Source organism: Amblyomma americanum, chromosome 1, assembly GCF_052857255.1.
Source record: "Amblyomma americanum isolate KBUSLIRL-KWMA chromosome 1, ASM5285725v1, whole genome shotgun sequence".
Classification (NCBI taxonomy): domain Eukaryota; kingdom Metazoa; phylum Arthropoda; class Arachnida; order Ixodida; family Ixodidae; genus Amblyomma; species Amblyomma americanum.
Window position 1 is genome coordinate 282188467 of NC_135497.1, and position 17195 is coordinate 282205661.

Genomic DNA, 17195 nt, shown 5'->3' on the forward strand with positions numbered 1-17195 from the left:
AAGGAGGGGCCACGAAAAAAATGGTAGGAGTTTAACTTAGTTAAACCGAGTACATGTGCGAAAGAATGAGACACTTAGACTCCGCCTTAAGCGCTTTAGTGAGCTAATGCCCGTATATGCAGGATTGGTCACTCTCTACTCAACGTTCACAGATCGCGGCGAGTCCTCGGACCACTAGCAGCGCAGTGGTGCAGCGGTTATGCGATGCGCCACTGCAACTGACAGGTGGCTGTTCCTGTCACAGCCACCGGTAGGGATTGTGCGACCCATGTTGCTCTTCCCGAGCAACCTGTCACGACCAGTCATTAATTCAACTGCAACCTGCTACGGTGGCAAGTTTGCTCACAACCTGGTGGGCAGGTTGTGATCACGCCACAAGGTCACAAGACAAGGAGCACAAGACAAGACAAGATTCTTGCTTTGGGTCGGTAGTGCTTTCGCCCTGATTGTGGAAACGGGTTAGGAGCAAATGGAGTGTTCCAGATCAGCGTACAGTTCGGGTAAATTGAAGCATGAAGGGTAAGGACCGAAATAACTAGAGGGAAGGACCGGTTGATGAGAGGAGTGTATTGATGTAGATGTGCCAAAGACCGATTAGCTGGGCGATTCTCTAACATTGTCATAGTGAAGATTTATTTCGTGTTTGTAATAGGACATCGGTATCTTTCGTTGGTGCGTAAGGTCGGGGAATGCCAGCCGCCTGATGTTGAAGTTCGCAGGCGAGGCGATGCACTGTCTCATGGCCTAGGATCGCTTCGTGACCAGGAATCCCTCTAAGTGCGACTGTATAGGGATAAAGTTTGGTGACTGCTGCTTGTAGATCATACCTGAGTTGTGCAGGAATGCGACCTTTATGAATTGCGAGTATAGCTTGCATATAATCGATGTACATTGTATAACAGAAAAGGTTAGAGGGTGCTTGGGTGAGGTCCTGTACACTGCCGATCATTGGGAGGGTTTGTATAGGGTGGCGCTAGAATGAAGATCAGTGTAAGGACACAGGGTGGATGTCGCGATCGTCACCAGCAATAGAGTAACCAGCACCGCTGACCTGAGCTCGTGAAGCATCTGTGCAGACGATGGTCGAGTCAAGAGGATTAGTTTGAAGGTGATGCGGAGGTTATTTGGGAGAGGGGAAGGAGGACAAGCACACTACTCACAAGCACACTACTAAGTACACAAGCACACTACTTATCAACGATGACTTCCATTCACTTAATGCTTGCACGCAAACTGAAGAAAATCGCAAAGCATATGGGCACACCAACTAACCCTGTCAATGAGCGAGTGACGAATAAAAGAAGTGCTCTAAACAAAAGCGGCAGCCGTATGGAGGAGGCCTCGATAACTACTGATTGAATATTTTGTTCCGAGATCAAGAGGTGCCTGCAGATGACTGCGTTTCCCGTTTGTTTTTTTTTTTTCACAAGAAGCAGGGAAACTAGTTTCGGTGTCAACATCAATGCAGGCACTGGGCGAAGTGGTTGGTTTCTTCAGAAGTCCACAAAGGACGTTATTCAAACAGTGTGCCTCGTTTGGTCAAGAAATAGCGGAGACACTAAACAATTCCCTTCTGGTGGTTGCCGACAAAGCTTCAGCTGTTTCGAGATCCTACTTGGAAAAGAGGTAAACTTAAGCTCTCAAACCGATAAAGACTAATATTTACCCTGCGAGGATTGGAAAGGAATTTCCACTGCGCACTGGTGGGCCAGAAAAATGAGCGCGAAGAGGGATCAGTACGCATGATTTGGAAATAGCGAATGAAGGCAGGTAGGGACTAGTACCGACTGCCAACTAATCTTCTGCGGCAACCAAATGTCTATCTACGAGAATGAGGGCGCAGTAATACAGAAGGCCGAGATTCCGGCTTCTTTTTGTTTTTGCACAGCACCCGTATTCAAAAATACAGAGCGGAGATGAGGAGCTTATAAGTATTTCCTAGCTCATCACCCGTGGAAATATATAATAAATACGTTCTCTTTTCAGTTTTTGTTTTATAGGCAGCGGAAGCTTAGATCTCAATCGCCAGTCTAAGATCTGCTATATTCATTCTAACGAAGTCCCTGCAACCTGTCGCTACATGGTGGCTGCGTCTTGGACGAAACCGCGGTTGCCAGTAGCGTTGTTCAGACAGGGCTACGACGTGCGGAATATTCCAGCTCAGGGGTCTGTGTAGCACAACGAGACCTCCAAAGGCACAATCGACCACAGTGTCACGAATGATCTTCAATTCGCAACTAAGAGCGTTATATACGTTCGGGTACTGGCAGCAAGGGCCTATCTTTACCCCTGAACGTATGTAAATTACTCTTGTTTACAACCGTATAACCGATCCCACATATCGTTATCATCAGCCCGCCAACGTACATTTCCGTACAAACGCTCCTTCCACTCACCCTCATTAATCCTGCCCTGTACCAGTTGCGGCCGCCATACAACTCCGCAAACCTCCTAATCTCGACCGTCCACCTGAGTCTCTACTGGCCCCTGTTGTGTTTGCCTTCTCTTGGAATCATTTTCGCTACCTTAGGCGACCATCGGTTATCTCTGCTCTCCGCACTGCGTGTCCATTTCTTATCCTTGATTTCATCTAGGATACTATTAACACGCGTTTGTTGCCTAACCCACTTTGCCTTATTCCTGTATCGTAACGTGACACTTTTCATTTGCCTTTCAATAGGTCACTCATTTTAATTTCAAGCCTTTTCGTTAGCTTCTGTCCGTAGTTGAGGACTAGCAAGGTATAACCAACATGTACGTTCCTCTTAACTAATATTTGTTAGCTGCTATTCGAGACCTGACAGTACCTGCCAAATGCAAAGTACCCGATTCTTATTTTAATAGCTGTTCCGTTCTTATGGTTGGGATGTGCGCAGTCAGAACTTGCCTTAGATAGATGCATCTTCTTACCACTTACAATACTTCGCTGCTTATTATAAACTGTTGTTTCGTTCCCAGACTGTTGAAGGTTACTTTAACTTTGTTTAAATAATCTTCACTCGCGCACTCCTACTTGCAGTATATAGGTCATTCCAGGTATGCATTAATTGAAGCGAAGCGCGAGGCGCTGTCGCGCTTTAGTCGTCTGTGCCTTTGCAGGAAGTTGAATTTTTGCCGAACGTTCTGCCATTTCTTCAACTACCACAGCACGTTTCGTTTATCGTAGGGCCGTGTCGCCTGTGGCCTCACAATACCAGGGCACGCTGTTGTTTGCTCACTGTCTCATCCGGGCAGGGAGCTGATCATGCCGCGATCAGAGCGTATATGCATGCTTGAGGTGAGCACTCAAAGTATTAGACGAGAAGTGCATCAGTCGCAACGGGAGATCTGCGCATACAAAGAGAGTCGTCCAAGGTGCGAGCGAAGCGGAAATGAAGGAACTGAGAAATGAAATGCTGGCTCCGTTCGCTGCAATGGAAAGTGAGCTGTACTCTCTCCTGGACTTGTGGAACAATTTCGAGGTGATAAAGTCATCGGTTCACTCGTCTTGTGGCAAGTTTGGAGTATTTCAAGCATGCCTTGTCTTTCAAGGATATAAGGGGGAATTCACCAGCTTGAAAAAGGTGGTTCAACCATGGCGCTCACTGACCTTAAGCCTCAAGCGGATAACCTCGGAAAACGCAGTCACCTCCTGAACATTGAAATACGCAGGATCGATGTATCTGATAATAAATGTTTTCTTGTTAAATCCGTCAGAAAGAAAAGGTCCAAATGCGCGCCCAGCCAATCACAGGGAAAGACGTCGGACTTGTACATGTTACCAGCAAGCCGGAGAAGGCACGAAGCGTCCCTTAGGTTTGCAAGTCAGCCCTTCGCAATTCCTGCCTAAAAAAAAATGGCAAACACTCGGGAAGAAAATAGTTATGGTATATTAGAGAACATGACATTCTTCCGCTGCGTCTCATTACCAACAGCAAAAAAAAAGACAATGCGCGCATGAGGTTGTACTGCATGTCTTGCGCTGAAACGAAAAAAAAAAGAAAGAAAGAACTGACGGGGAAACAAAAATAGCGAACGTGCTGCAGGTCCCTCGCCGTGCTGATGTCATTCATAACTGGCAGCGAGTAATTTAACTGGTGTCTACCTGTGATCTTGTTACAGTTTGTTTCCGCTGAAACCCACCGTGGTGTCTCCATGCATTCGTGCTCGGATGTTGAACCCAAATGCGCTCTCGGCACCAAATACCCGGATCGAAATCAGGCCGCGGTGGTCGCATTTCGAATTGTGGCGCAACGCGAAAACGACCGTGTGCTGTGCAATGTCAGTGCACATTATGCAACCCCAACTGGTCCTAATTAATCCAGAGCCCTCCACTACGGCGTCTGACATAACCCAGGTGCTGCTTCGGGGCGTTAAACTTCGCATACCGCATACTATACGATAAATTCGGTATCCTTGTCAGCCTTTTCAGGTTACTTTGCACCTTCCGTTCTTCCCTTTACGTTGTGAAGTTTACTGAGCTGTTGCGATGATCTGATTTCAATGGCCCAAGGAAAACTCAGCTAAAGAGCGCCGCGGCTAATGTGCCTGATCTGCGTGGAACGGACGCACGAAGTACTACTGATAAGAAGGTGATTCTCAAAGATTGATTGATGATTTTTTTTTTTTTATGGCGCAAGGGCATCGGTGGTGAAAGAGCGCCGTGACACAAAGTATTTTCTTTTGCTCAAGGTGGGGTCAAAGCCGCAATTTCCAAGAATTTCACCCCTTACTAGCCGAGCACCAGACCAGGGGAAAGCTTGTACCCATTGCATGACCGGTGGGTACCCGGCGGCACTGGGGATCGAACCCCGCACCTCCCGCATGCGAGGCGGATGCTCAAACCACTAGGCCACCGCTGCGGTCACAAGCGAAAATACATTGTGCCTTCGCGCTCCTTGGCCATAGATGCCCTTGAGCCATAAAAAAAAAATCATCATCATCGTCATCATCATCGATTCTGAAAGAAGTTATCACACATTACGGGAAATGGTGAATGGGGACAGAACTCTAATAGCAGTGAAAAGTTTTCTCAACCAATCTGCTGATGTCAGACTACAATTACTTGCAGTAAATCGCCGTTTATTCATCTTTATTTTACTAAGACGTGACTTTCGTTTGGAGTGTAGATCACATTTGACGGGTATTTTTGTGTTCGTACGTGCCATTAAAAAATCATATTGTATTCATCCCGGTTTGCAACGTAAACCGCTTTCTCACTTTATTGCATCTTTTTCTGCTGGCCTCCAGCATCCAATATTTTTTTACTTATTTCATGCAAATACACAAATACACAAATAAATTTCAATATGCTGGTCAGCAATGTTCTATCATATCATGTTAGCCGTTCGGTACCGTTCACATATGAACGCAGCTTTCATAACGCACAGTTCCAGATCAATTTCAACCATCTGCGGTTTTTCGAGGAGCGGCAAAATCGCAGTACAGTGGCGTTCCTAGACTCCGCCCTCCTTTAAATGCGGCCGCCACGGTCGGCACGCCGCAGACACGGACCCAAAGTGGCGAGTGGATTTTGTTTTACAACTCATGGAGACATTCGATTGAGCCTGATGCCGCCAGGAAGGCAGCATGAAGATGTTTTCTTCAGTGATTTTAGCACGTGTGCTTCACTTTACAATTCAGCTCACTATCGTTTTCGTGGGTTATTCCGAAACTATTGTTGTAACAGTTCTATTAAACTTCCGACTAAAGTTACTTCAAAACGCTCAAACAAGCCGAAAGCATTGTTTTACTAGTATTCAATGCGAGGATGATAAACCAGGTATGTTGACGAGAAATTTGTCAGTACAGTGAATTTCGCCCTGCAAGCACTCCTAATTCTTTGTCGCAATTTGTTCCGAACGGAGTGTTAACGGGTCCGTAGAATGTGTGCCCAGCCAGACTGAGATTTGTCATGAACAAAATGTCAACAGCTCATTCAGTGTGTGCTTATCCTGATTTTTTTTTAATCTTTGCAGTGAGTGTTTTACCCTACAAAATTCGTAAAACCCGTAAGAAAACACGCACACACACAAAAAAACTCCCTTACGTAGGAGCTACGCAAAATAACTCAACAGGGCATTAATATTTTTCGCGTTTTTTTTTTTTGCCGCGATTATGGAAAGCGTAAATAAAGTGAGTAATAAGCATACCGCTAGTAATTAGAAGGCAAAGCGAGAGAGCATTACATGCGAAAGTCCCGACACATAGCAGGAAATCATCGTTTAGTATGACGAGCGCTCAAATAATTACCAGAAACACTGACCTTTAATTACGATTTAACGCAACAGTTTCTCTAATGTGCAGATTCCAAACATGCTCAAAAGCGGTTTTCTAGAGGTTCGTTCTTATTTTCGTGACACGGCGCATGGTGCAATGCAAAGTGCCAGGTCCAATATTCTTGGACAAAAATTTTGAATATTGGAGTATTGTAAGGTATTGTTATGGAAATATTGAAGGCAATGGTCCATTCTTCAGATGTGTAGAAAAATCTTTGTTTTAGAGCGTTTCCACCACTTCCATCGAGAAGTTAATACGGCCATAGAAAACCAATGGGGAACGCTTTTGGCGACAGAGAATAGGTAAGTAGCAAAAAATGCAAGCCTGTCGACGGTATATCTGCGGAGAGATCGAATGTTATAGTGAAATATCTCCCAATATATGAAAAAAATAGCGTTCATAAACTGGTTCCCGTTCAAAAAGGCTTTTGTCCACAATTGTTGGGTATAACATTATCCAAGTGCATAGCAGTTACGTCTCGCTGAACAGCGTGAATCGCAAATAAAATAAAATTACTAATCGGTAGCTCTGCCCCGTGAGCAGATATAAAGACAAACCCTCAAAAGCTGCCAACCGTACAGGCGACAAGTAAACTTCTGGCATATGTCTGTAACTTAATCTCATATGCGAGTGTATTCTGGCTGAAAGTAACCCAGGCTGCAGTGTAGTTGTTGTAAAGATGGGTCAATCTAAAGCGTATGGCTACTATCTGTTAGAAATGGTATCAATGCGTTTTTCTTTTTTAGGATGCATTTAGAAGCCGCCGCTATACACTGACTGCTTGTGCCTGAACAAACTGTATTTACGCATTGCTCAAGTGGCACTTCGAGAATTTTTGTGAGCCTGGAAAATATAAAATTAATTCAACTGAATAGATTAAACGTGCGAATAGGCCGAGGTCGTCTCCTTTTTTTAGCGATAGCCGAGTAACTAGATTCTTTACAATAAGTTGTATTTAGTAAAAGACTGAAAATATTTAGCCTAATATACATCACCAATGATCGAGTTTTTCATTGAGTAAAGTCGGATGTTCGAAGCCTATTATAGATGATAAGTAGGTTTGGTGCAGCTGCAGGCATTATTAAGGTTTTTTCAGCTAAACTACCTTTTTTTAAAGTCATTTCTGGAACAGCACGTACAGTGCTAAAAATTATTTAATTTTGAGACTGCGACATGATGTATATAATAGGACACATTCAGAGAACTCAGAATTGTGGTGTCTATCGTCCCGAAACGACCGGTGGGCTATGAGGGACGCCATATTGGAGGGCTCCGGGTTAAATTAGACCACATGGGGTTCATCAATGCGCGCTGGCATTGCACGGGATACGGGCGTTTTTGTTTCGCCTCCATCGAAGTACGGCCGCCGCGGCCGGAATCAAAACCGCGACAGCGTTCCATTCTTGACTTTTGACCCTTTTCGCGTAGAAGATGAGAAGCAGCCAGAGGGAAGCTCGATTTCCGGCAGACTTGTCGAGAAATGTGCCGAAATCAGTGGCACGTGGGCGACGAGTCTTGAATAGGTAGGCGTTCTTAGTAGTCGTCTGGAGTGCTTGAGGAACGGTGCTCTGCGGAAGAGAGGGGCGAAATATTAAACCAAGTAGTGGGCGTCACAGTGAATGCTTGTACTAGAGTGCAGCCGCACAGACGTAAAAGTGGCCCCTGAAAGAGGAAATGCTCTAGGATCTCGCTTCATCTGTTACGCGACACTCGAACCCGACCACGGCGGCTGCGTTTTTATGGAGGAAAAACGCTAAGGCGCCCGTGTGCTGTGCGATGTCAGTGCACGTTAAAGATCCCCAGGTGGTCGAAATTATTCCGGAGCCCTCCACTATAGAGCACCTCTTTCTTCCTTTCTTCTTTCACTCCCTCCTTTATCCCTTCCCTTACGGCGCGGTTCAGGTGTCCAACGCTATATGAGACAGATACTGCGCCATTTCCTTTCCACCAAAACCAATTATTATTATTATTATTATTATTATTATTATTATTATTATTATTATTATTATTATTATTATTATTATTATTATTATTATTATTATTATTATTATTATTATTATTATTATTATTATTATTATTATTATTATTATTATTATTATTATTATTATGCTGCAGCGCTAAGCCTGTTGATGCATGCACGTACCGTCACCGCAGCTCCAGACCTTTTGACACTTAATTGCAACGTGGACGTGCTTCGTACTACACCATCTGTTGCTTCCTTCACGTGCTGGTGACGCCGACGACCAGCGACGGGACGATGGAGAGATGATTCCGAGCACATTTGCCCAAGCTGAACCGCGTCGATCTCGTGGACGAAAAAGGAACGCTCGGATACCCTGCGGTGACGCATAGTCTCATTCTTGTGTGTGTGAGACGAATAACTGATCTGCTCGCTGTGAGATGGGCAAAAAACAATTTCTCTAAAGCAATGAACTCTGGAAATACAATAAAAGAAAAGGGCCCGTCCGGGATTTGAACCCGGGACCTCTCGCACCCAAAGCGAGAATCATACCCCTAGACCAACGGGCCGCACGCCGTTGTCGTGCACTCCACCTACATATCTAGGCGCACTTGCGCAAGCTATACCTGAATCCGGTATGACGGCTTTTTTTATTATTATCAAGCCGCAATTCATTTCCTACCCGCGAATCTCTTCGCTGTTCCTGATTATTATGCTAGAGGCTGAGCTCCAGTTCTAGCGCACAACCCCGTTGATTGCGCTGATACCAGGCGTCTGAACGAAAACCACGACTAACTCTTAAATGCAGTCTTTTTGAGGCAAAAAAAAAAACGCCATTTGCGTCATAAGAAAAAAGTGAATCATCTTAATTAGCGAACTCTTTAACTTATTTCTAATAGTTAGCTGTTTAACAGCTACAGTCAGGGTTCCGGTTCATAATAGAGATTTGCTCCAGCACGGGCGCGATAGAGGAGGTCACGTGGCACGTGCGCCATGAAGTGACATTCAGAAGTGGCCGTCGCTCAGCGCGCTACAGAGACGGGCGCTTTTCGAATGGTCCAAGAGATGGCCTACATTTGTTGAGGCGCTGAACCTAATGCAGTCACATCATGGAAGTTCTAAAAATTGATATGTGTCTGACTAATCCTACGCAACAAATCTCTAATGGCAGCTAGCCAGATAGCTGCAAGAGTTTGAAAACTAAGCGTGTCTCGGGTTTACTGCTGCATTATTACCGGTAAGCAAGGTTTTGCGAACTCATTGCATAACGCTGAGAACTAAAAGGGTATGCGATGGTATCGCTTTCGACCGTAGTGAGCTTGGGATTCAATTAATACAGCTGAAGTCCAGCAGTACTTATGTGAGGCCATCAGTTCAGTCGAGGAAGCAACGTCTCTTTGTGTACTATGCGTTCTTGAGTAGAATTGTTTAGAGCGCTAAAGCGATGTGCTGGGAAAGATATCGTAATGAAATTAGATGTGTTAATGGGTTTGTTCTCTCTGTTTCCAAAAATATAATTATTTTCAGTATAGCGCTAGCAGCTGCCATATATCTTAGGAAAATAACTGAAGCCTAATTAGTTAAATTCTTTAATCTGCTGTTAAATTTTGTTTCGTTTGCACAGAAGAGGACCGCTCGAGGGCTCCGATACAAAGGCTGCTCACGTCTGTATGGGTCGCGTCGTAAACTCGATACCATCGAGTCGGACCGCGCCCTTGGCGGCGTGACGGAGCAGGCAGTAGGCACAGGTTCCCGTTCTTATTTTCACATGTCGGTAATCCTATTCCTAGGCGTGAAGCGGATGGAGTGCAATTTACCGATCGGGTCTAGCTTGTAAAGCGACCTTTTGCCGGCAAGCTAACTCGTCCTGTCTCCCCGCTTTATTAATGCGAAAGCATTACTAGGCTATGTCGCCACCGGAAGTGCCCGCAAAAAAAAAAAATGTGTCCGCAAAATGAGTCGCAGGATGTAAGCATGACCTGAAGTGTGGTGTGGTGAAGAATATAAAGTCAATTATTAAAGAGTAACTAGTTAGAGTCATTAGTTATCGGCCATTAAAATTAGCCAAAATTAACGGGACTAAACAATGATCATAACTTAAAGTTCTTAATAACAAGCCCAATCAATGACATTAATTAATGTTACTAATTAATTAAAATAATGAGGGAATCGACTGGTTTAAGTAATGTGGCTAATTAGTGAGGCCATGTGACGTCATAGCAGCGTGCTCTCATTCATACGAGATCGAAGAGTGGCGATCGGATATTAGCGGAGTGGGTAAGTAGCTGCAGAAAGGCCGACTAGGAGCCACCAACGTCGTGGCAAACGCTAATGCTTTCGCATTTCTCCAATGCAGTCCCTGCAGTGATATCAAAGTTTCCCCTTTTTTCTTGCGCGCGGGCTCATACTTTCTCTAATGCGCTAGTCTCTCACCGGTTCGGTATCTTCGGTGTTAGGTTTTATTTTGCGGAATGTGAAACACGAGTGTATAGAAATAAACAGACACAAATGCAAAAATATGAAATCCAGAGAAGAAAAAATATAATGCATGTGCTTTAATCGCACTTTGGGTACTTCGGTATGAGGTGCTTTTTTTCGCGCGTTTTGATTGGCTCGCGGCAGAAACTACACCGACCGGTCGCGATTATCACCCTAGTCGTTCAGTTAAAACCAAAGAAACCTGTACTAGCACCGAGTCCTCACCTGAAAGAAAGAAGTCAAATCTGCCAACAAACGACCATCAATGCTGTGACATGCTTGCAAATCCTCAGTTTCTGCGCCCAAAGCTGCCTTCTTTTAGGGCTGCTAGCAGTGGTTAAGTAAAGAAATGATGGTCCCTGGCTTTCTCAACTTCTTGACACACGAAAAAGCATTAAGCAGTGTTTCCTTTTTGCCGCGACGCTCCGTGTACGACAGCCAAAAGTGCCTGCTACGCAGCACTAGCAGCAGGCAGCGCGCATCTGTAGGACGAGTTCCACGCATACGGAATCAGAGCGCGGCTTCTGTCCCATGAAGATCACTAATATTTATTCAAAAACATGACACCGACGTCTGAATGCGCCGACGAAGCACTCACAAAGGATCAAACGTATGCTTCCACGCACTGCCGACCCCTCTATACACTATAGTTCGCATCGCCGCCGAATCGTGGCGTCGATTTCGTCAAAATCCACAATAGAGCAAACCTGATGTCGGGAGCTGATCGCAGAAACTGCAACTACTTCACGAAAACCCATTAAAAAAAGGATATGTTGAAAAGTAAGCGCGAGATACTGGTGTAGGCGTCTGCGTAACAGTTCTGGAAATGAAGAAGTGTCTCCCACAGGGTAAGCAAAAGTGCTATATTAAGTAAGCTCTCAATAAGCCCCGAACGACATATCGTTAACAAAACCGGCTTTTCACGCTAGCAGGAGACGGCGTCATTCCAACCTTGTGTGCCAACCTTGTGTTTTCTCTATGGCAGTGTCTATTTGCGCGCTCCAATACTCCTCACTAGTTTTGTAGAGATCGAGGTGTCCAGAAAAGTACGCCAAGGGCACGGCTGTTTATCGCATGTTCGCAAAAATTAGAGGTGTTTCATTCCAGTTGCCATGACAAAATCTAGCCGGCTTATCTCTGTTTATTTGACAACGTTTTTGGGAACAAAACTCTCGCACAAGTCGAACCACTTCAACGTTCGCTTGATTTTCAAAAAAAAAAAACAGTCTGCATGCAACATTATTTCGTGGGGATGCGGGGTGAAACCGAACCACTTACAGCGGTGGGAGGCGATGCTGACAAGAGATCGTATCGAGGACCAAACAGTCCTCATAAAACTGGTCCGTCTTACAGCTTAAGCCAATGGAAGCCCGGAATGAGGGATCAACCCACAAGCATCAAGAAACATTCTCCTGATTTTAATCATTAAGTTTGCCCGCCTGCCCGTCCGCTGACAAGAGATCGCATCGAGGACCAAACAGTCCTCATAAAACTGGTCCGTCTTACAGCTTACCGAACATACGCCTTCGAGGCGAGCGCCTAATGAGCAAATATTTCAGGACAAGCCGCATCATACTCGGCTTTGGCTGCCACTCTAACCAAGCATGCTACGGATACTTTGTGGGCGTGAGTGCTGCAAGTTTCTAAAATTTCTACCGCCTTTCAATCCCGTGATTTGCGGTGCATATTTGGCATAGCGTTTTACAAACTGTATTGGCTCACGAAGCTAGCAACTGCGGTAGTCTCTGCAGCTCCAAAAACTTTGCTATTTCGTTATTACCCTCTAATGTGGAAACCATGGCAGTCATACAGGCATTGCGTAATCAGGGTGTAGGTTAGCCTTATGTCAAAATACTGGAAGATATATATAGGAACTGTACAGCTACCATAGTCCTCCATAAAGTCAGCAATGAAATTCCAATAAGGAAAGGCGTCAGGCAAGGAGACACGATCTCGCCAATGCTATTCAACGCCTGTTTACAGGGGGTCTTGCGAGGCCTGCATTGGGATCAATTGGGAATAAGAGTTAATGGAGAATACCTAAGCAATTTGCAATTCGCTGGTTACATTGCATTGCTAAGTCACTCAGGAAATGAACTGCAACGCATGATCAATGCGATAGACAGGCAGAGCAGAACGCTGGGTCTAAAAATTGACATGCAGAAAACGAAAGTAATCTTAAGCAGTCTTGCAAGGAAACAACAGTTCACAATTGATAGCGAGGTGCTAGAAATGGTAATGGAATACGTCTACTTAGGGCAGGTAGTGACAGCTGATCCGGATTATGAGAGGAAAATAACTAGAAGAATGAGAATGGGGTGGAACGCATGCGGCAGGTTCTCTCAGATAATGAATGGCAGTTTACCAATGTCCCTCAAGAGAAAAAGTCTACAACAGCTGTATCTTACCAGTACTCACCTGCGGGGTAGAAACGTGGAGGCTAACGAAAAGAGTCCAGCTTAAGTTAGCGACAACGCAGCGAGCCATGGAAAGAAAAATGATAGGTGTAACGTTAAGACATCGGAAGCGGGCAGAGTGGGTGAGGGAACAAACGCGTGTTAATGACATCCTAATCGAAATCAAGAGGAAAAAACGGGCTTGGGAAGGGCATGTAATGTGAAGGCAAGATAACCGCTGGTCCTTAAGGGTAACGGAGAGGATTCCAAGAATGATGACAAGCGTAGGAGGGGGCGGCAGAAGGTTAGGTGGGCGGATGAGATTAAGAACTTTGCGGACAGACGGTGTGCGCAGCTGACAAATGACAGGGTTAATTGGAGCGACATGGGAGAGGCCTTTGACCTGCAGCGCACGTAGTCAGGCTGATGATGATGATTATGATGATGATGATGTAGAAATCATCACTTTTGTTTAAAAGCCGTCGTGTGAGTGCCTGAAATCCTGCTCAAGTGCGTGAATTGTGAACCCTTTCTGAATAGGATGACAAGGAAGAAGGTATTTTTTGCCGGAAACAAGCTCAGAAATACACGTACTTTGGTTGAGGCGTTGAGGCGTGAATTTGTGCCTTTCAGTGATTCATGAAAACAGCGAGCGGAAGAAACGGGAAGGACACACCTCGAGCGCTCTGGCCATTTCTACTCGTACTAAGTCTGCGAGGCATTGCAGTAGTATTACAACTTAAAAATAACCCAATACGACGAAAGTGATCATTTTCAGTCCCGCATAAAAAGCTCCTGCATCTCAGTAGACATTCACGTCATCTCATCTCAGTAGATGTTCAAGTGTGGTGGACGGCAATAAAATAACAGTTCTATAATAGAGCAATAACCAGCAATAATGCAGATTGAGTGAATTTAGATTTCAGCGAAGAGACAGTAAAGTGGCTCATATGAATTTTAAGAAATACGAACTGCTACCTCCAACTAAGATACAAACTACGAATATCCCCTACTAGTGTATAGAACTTTATATGCGAGCGTAATAAAGTATAACACAATATCCTTTATGCATTTCCTCGCCGAAAGTTTCCGTAGCACGACGTAAGTCGCATCTAAATACACTTTGTGCGTGGCAAGATGTAACCTACGTGAGACAGTGGCCGCTGGAAGGCGGCTTAACTGTAATACTTCTTCAATAGAAGCATGGACCCAGTTAACTGTATGCAGCAGGCCATTTGGAATTAAGAAAGAATGCCTCCCTAACATTTTTCTGCGAATCTCTACCGCTTTTGGCAGCTGAGAAACGCAGTCCCACACAAAATTGCCACATTCAGTATTAAATTACGTTCATGCGCGAAGATGTCAGTTAAAGTTGAGATAGAATAAAATACAAGAGCACCAACACCGTGTTGGACGTGACAGCCTGCCACTACCATGTCATTACAGGCGGAAGCTAGTTTACACTTAGTCTTAAACTTGTCGGACATCGTGGGACTCGAAGGGCATTTGGGAAGGCGGCCGCTATAGATAAGGGTATGCGCGGGAGAGAGATCTTTACCCGGCAGCTCTTCATGTCAATTTCATTCTCGCAAAGGATACAGGATACTTGACAAGGGGCAGAAGCAATCGTGTTGGCGAAGCGGCTGGTACATACGGCGGTGCTGTCGCAGGCAAGGAGTGCGCCCCTCGCCGCACTTGCGGATGGACTGCAGCCAGTGGCCGGGAAGCCGCGCTGGCCCCGGCCGCTTGAGACAACGAGAGCGTTGTCCTTCGGGCGTCGGCGCGCAAACATTTGGCACACCGCTGAACGCCGTCAAAAGACGCTGCGTCCGTATACGCTGGCACGGTGTCCCAACGAAAAGGCTGATCCGGCGGAACGCGGCAAATAATCCCACGTTTGACCTTCGAGAATGGCTTGCCTCCCACGAAAGGGTAGACCACCGAGCTCGCCACGCGGCCGTATCGGAGAAACGCTTTGACGGTGCTGCTTTTGCGGTCCGTCATCACTTACTGCATGTTATCGAGCAACGAGAATGAAGGAAGCGCAGAGATATCCCGAAGTGAAGAAACGGGGTAGGCGTTGAGCAGAGATTCTTCTTTGTATTTATTTTTTTTCGTTTCGACACCACGCGCGTCATATTATGAACAAATACGAAAGAAAAAACGCGCACATGCCGCAATAGCTCTTTCCTTGCGTCGCCATATACGACGTGTCGCTTGTCTGTCATCGATTCCAATATATATATATATATATATATATTACGTTTGCCCGCTCGTTCTGGTGGCTCCGTCCGTTTCTGTAGCAACGTCGATAAGAGTTGGCGTGCGTACACCGGCGGAGTGCTGTGGATCGGCGTGGGCATGGCGCGCGGCCGTCCCGCTGACCGGAAGAGGCTCTCGGGCCGTCCGAACTGAGCCGGCGAGAGGCTCCTGGGGGGCCCATCGACGTTTCCTCCCGAAGGACTTTGACGGAGGAGGTCTCTCCGCTCTCTGAGAGGGGGCCTGGAGTTGCGGCGGCACGTGGCCCGGCGAGCAGCCGAGGGAAGAGCGCGACTGCAGACGAGCCGCCGATCACCGAGTGACCGCTTCTTTTCCGGCCGCCTTGGTGTCTGCCTATCCCGATGCGGTGTTTTCCCTAAATGTCTCGTGCTTTTCTGCTTATAGGTATCCACTTTCGCCTCGAGCTCGTCCTCATAGCCGCGGAATTGCTACGGAAGAGAGGCGGAAAAAGGCGTCAGCTCTTTTTTCATGGCGGGAAGTGCCCGCCATGTAGAATTGATGGGACAGCGGTTGTTGGCTGCCAGAAAGTTGTCTGGCTCGATTAAAGAATTCCCTCCAGAGATACGCGCAAGGCACTCTTTGCATAGGGTCTCTAGATATTGGCTCTTCGGCCGCTATAGGCGGGCCTTTATGATCGATGGGAAAAAAAAAACTGCGGCAGAAACCAATTAATATTACCCTCTCCGTCTTTCGAATTCCAATTAGGGCCAGATTCATGTAGTTACCGGAGCTTGATCGATATTGAAACGCGCGCCTCCTAACTAATTGATATATAAATGGGCGGGCTGAGAGTCCACAGAAGCACGCTACTTCGATCAGACCAGCGCTAATAATGTTACAAAATAACTGAGCAAATATTACTTTGTGGTTAGAATTAGCCTACAAGGGGCGTGTAGCACGGAGCCTGAGGACACACGAACAAATGCGTATGTTGCTTTAAACCGCAAGAAAAAAACTAGCCCAACTGATCGGATCGGTAGCGACGAGGACAAAGCCGCCCACATCAGTGACGAGTGACTCGTGGCCGGTTACGCCGCAAGTGGGTCCCTCATTATGGCAAACGAGGAAAAGCAAAAAAAAAAAAAAATCACTTCCATAGTCGGCCGAGTCTGGCAGCATCTCCAAACACCCCTCCTTCCTCCGCGCGAACAAAGGCCTCGTTTAGCCGTCGCTACTCCTACGACTACCCCGAAGGGGCACCAAAAAGAAAGCAAGCGCGTGCCGCATTCGGGACGCGACCGAGACAAGAGAAAGAACGGCAGACGAGGAAGAACGAAGCCGCGTCGCTGCAACCGGGCATGCCGCACACGGCGTGCAGGTTGCGATGCGAGTGAACGCGACCGGCGAGGAGGAAAGAGTTGGACAGTCAACTGCGAAGGGGGGAAGAAGCGGCGTGGGAGGGGGGAGAGGGGAGACCGGTCCCGAGAAAACGTCGCCGGCGAGAGAGCGCGGCGCACGCCGCTCCTCCGCTCTTCCAGGCGCAGAGGAGCCCTAACGGTGCTGGGGGAAGGAGAAGTCCCGTTAGGAGGAGGACGCGAGCCTCCTCTCCCGCTCCCTGCGCTCTCCCCATCCTCCGGTTTCTCTTGCATCCCTCGGAGCCAAGAGGCAAACGGGGCCAGTTTCGCTCAGCACTCGGCGTCGCTCGCACGCTCGCGGTGAACTCGCTCAGGTGAACGGGCGCACCGGCCGTGGGGCCTTTCGCCAAAGCGGTTGAACCACACGCGTGCCGTCGCAACAACCCGCCCGGCTGCACAAACTTTTCTCACCGGCAACCATCCCGGCAGAAGACGACATCTGAGGCGGCAACAGCGCTGCTGCTGGCA

The 17195-nt window shown here is 46.7% G+C and overlaps 1 non-coding gene across 1 annotated transcript; it reads right to left on the minus strand.

Annotated features, from left to right (window-relative positions):
- Nucleotides 1-8715: 8715 nt before the first annotated feature.
- TRNAP-UGG (transfer RNA proline (anticodon UGG)) lies at nucleotides 8716-8787 on the minus strand. The gene has a single exon. It is a non-coding gene; the product is annotated as a tRNA-Pro (tRNA).
- Nucleotides 8788-17195: the final 8408 nt, after the last annotated feature.